We start from the raw sequence: 3,241 nt of genomic DNA on the forward strand, positions 1-3,241 counted from the left end.
AATTATCATGAGAGGTAACATGGGACAAAGGGCAGGTGGAGAATAAGAAGGCATCAGGGAATCCAGTGGCTTCGGCACTTAGTCGCCATAACAACAGTGGTGTTTTATAAATATCACAGTCGCCTGGTTTCTTTTTGCACTGTTAGAACTGATACTTAAGGGAGTGTAGGAGGGGCTTCCCTGGTGGCTCAGCAGTAAAGACGCCTCCTGCAGTGCAGGCAGACACAGGAGACAGGGGTTTGAACCCTGGGGCAAGAGTTGGGAGACAGAGACAGACAGGTGGAGTGGTGCAGGTCTTCACAGCAACTTAATTTTTAATGAGCTCCATTCGCTGCATTTTTCTCATATAAAACCATGTGGTGGCTATAGCTGGAGCCTGGGTCTTCTGCAGGGAAACCCTGGCGAGGGTCTTGGTAAGATGGTCAGTGAGTTCCTGATATGCAGACTCGATGAACACCATATCTTTCGAGAGATCAGTGGTGATATAATTGTCCGTCTTAGAAATGGCATCAAAAGTGGCCTTGGAGAAGTTGCCCAGGGTAACAGAGCAGCCCCTGGCAGAGGTCCAGCAGTGGTCAGTTCTGGCCATCACCAAGGGCCTTCTTGGGCACAGGGGCTGAGCTGATGCCAGTGCCCCGGGGACAAGGATGAGGCGCACCAGCACAGAGCCACAATGGCCAGTCACCTGGCCAGTGTGGGACTCACACATCTTATTCCCCGAGTAGCCTCACAGCACAGGGATGATGGAGAGCTTGGCAAGAATGATGGCCCCACGAATGGCAGTGGCAGTTGTCTTAGAGCACTTGACACCCAAACCAACGTGACCACGGCAATCCCCAGGGGAAACAACTGCCTTGAACCTGGTCCCCCGGACAGCAGGGCATAATCTTCAAAACTCATCCTTGAGGGATGCTACCAGGAAAAAGTCAATGATCTCAGATTCCTTGATGCTCAGAGAGAAGAGATATATCTCCTCCAGGGACTTGATGTTCACATCCCTGACCAGGCAGCCCAGTTTGGTGATGGGGAACCACTTGTCCTCAGTCTTGCCTGGGTAAGACCACAGCCTCAGGTTCCACAGCCTCGACCCCGGCCCAATCCCTGTCTCAGATACCGCAGCCAAAGCCTCCGCTGAGGCCTCCCATTCCAGGGCCCTAGGGGCCTCTGGGCCCTTCCTCAGCACCAGCATCAGCCACCATTTGGGGTTTTTACAGAGAAGAAGCCTTCGTGGCAACTTTGAGGGAGTCTCCCATTCCCTGAGGGTTTCCAGGTTGGCTCAGTGATAAAGAATCCCCCTGCCATGCAGGAGACACAGGTTCGATCCCTGGGACAGAAAGATCCCCTAGAGAAGGAAATGGCTACCTATTCAAGTACTCTTGCCTGGGGAATCCCACGGACAGAGGAGCCTGGTGGGCTACAGTCCATGGGGTCTCAAAGAGCTGGGCATGACTTAGTGACTGAGCACAGACACCCATTCCCTGGAGTCACAGAGAAAATTGATCTGAGGACCTCAGGAAGGGTCTGATTGGGAAACTTTCAAAGTTGCAACAATAAGTGAAAGTTCCACCCTCTAGGTCTCTTACATGGAAGTTAGAAGTAGGATCTGGCTGTGAGGGCATTGAGTAGACATAGTTAAGACCAAGAATTTTGAACCTTCAGATTTTCCTGAATCGCCTTGCCAAGTAAGAGCAGCTTACTCTTCATCAATCTGGTCTTAACTCATGGTTTTTTGAGGATTTTTTTCCTCTTGAAGAGCTCTTTGACTTCTTGCAAACTCAGTAATGCAGTTAAAAAAAAAAAAAAGCTGATCTATGCAGATTCTTGGAGAAGGCAATGGCAACCCACTCCAGTACTCTTGCCTGGAAAATCCCATGGACAGAGGAGCCTGGTAGGCTGCAGTCCATGCGGTCACTAAGAGTCGGACACGACTGAGTGACTTCACTTTCACTTTTCACTTTCATGCATTGGAGAAGGAAATGGCAACCCACTCCAGTGTTCTTGCCTGGAGAATCCCAGGGACGGAGGAGCCTGGTGGACTGCCGTCTATGGGGTTGAACAGAGTCGGACACGGCTGAAGCGACTTAGCAGCAGCAGCAGCAGCATGCAGGTTCTATGTTTTTTGTAGTGGAAGGAACTTTCAGAATGTCCGTTCCATAGTCCTGTCCCTCATTCACCTCTAAGCTCACACTAGGCCCCTACAAATACTCTGGAAAGGCTCTTATCAAGATCGTAAGTCGCCTTTTGATTGATTAACCTCACTTTGTCTTCTTTGACCCATCAAAGCACATGACACAGCTCCTCATCACAGCCTCCTTGAGACGCTATGTCCCCGAGGCCTCCGGGCCATCTCACTCTTGGTTCTCCCGCCTCCTCACCAGACAAGGTTGCCCTGTCTCCTTTGTCAATTCCTCCCATCTTTCTGATCTCATCCTCTTCTCTCTCTATGCACATTTAAGATGATCTCATCCTATCTCTTAGCCTTAAGTATTAGCCAGCCCAGAAATAGTCTCTGAACTCCAGCCTTATGTATCAAACTGCCTGTCTGAAAGCTCCATCAGAATGAGCCTTTCAAACTTAAAGTGGCCAGGACAGCACTCAGGATTTCCAAAGCCTTCCTCACCAACTGGGTTCCCTCAGAGGTCTTCCTCAACTCAGTCCATAGAAATTCCCATTCTTATAGCTGCTCAAAACTGGCATCATCCTGAACTTCTCTCTTGTATGCATGACAACCAATAATTTTCCTGCAAATTCTGTCAGATTTACCAAGAAAACACTATAGAATCTGACCACCACCAACCATTTCCTTCAATACCACGTGGTACAAGCCAGCATCCTCTCTCCCCTGGATTATTGCAACATCTTTTTAATTGTGTGGTGGAGGAGACTAATGACCACCCAATGTCATCTTCCCCTTCTTCCTTGGTGACAAAAACCTGGACAATACACGCAACAGGGAAACTATTTCCCAGCTGCCCTAGAAGCTAGGTGTGGCCACGTGGCTCAGTTCTGGCCACATAATCAGAGGTGCTGCACAGACTGCTGGGGAGACTTGTGGAAGGAGAACGAGCTAGCCCTTCCTCATCCTCACTCCTGCTGCCTTCAGAGTGCTCCACGGCTGCAGCTTCAGCGTTCATCATAGAACATGAAGTCCATGGAGGGTGGAAGCCAGGCACTCAGGACAGTGAAGCAAAAATATAGAAGAGGCTTGAGTCCTTAATCACTTTGTGGGGCTACCCTGCTG

The 3,241-nt window shown here is 49.8% G+C and overlaps 1 pseudogene; it reads right to left on the reverse strand.

Moving 5' to 3' along the window:
• Positions 1-307: 307 nt before the first annotated feature.
• On the reverse strand, positions 308-1,199 carry LOC138078582 (small ribosomal subunit protein uS5 pseudogene; annotated as a pseudogene).
• Between the last annotated feature and the right edge of the window lie 2,042 nt (positions 1,200-3,241).

The sequence above is a fragment of the Capricornis sumatraensis genome, chromosome 4 (assembly GCF_032405125.1).
Source record: "Capricornis sumatraensis isolate serow.1 chromosome 4, serow.2, whole genome shotgun sequence".
Taxonomy (NCBI): domain Eukaryota; kingdom Metazoa; phylum Chordata; class Mammalia; order Artiodactyla; family Bovidae; genus Capricornis; species Capricornis sumatraensis.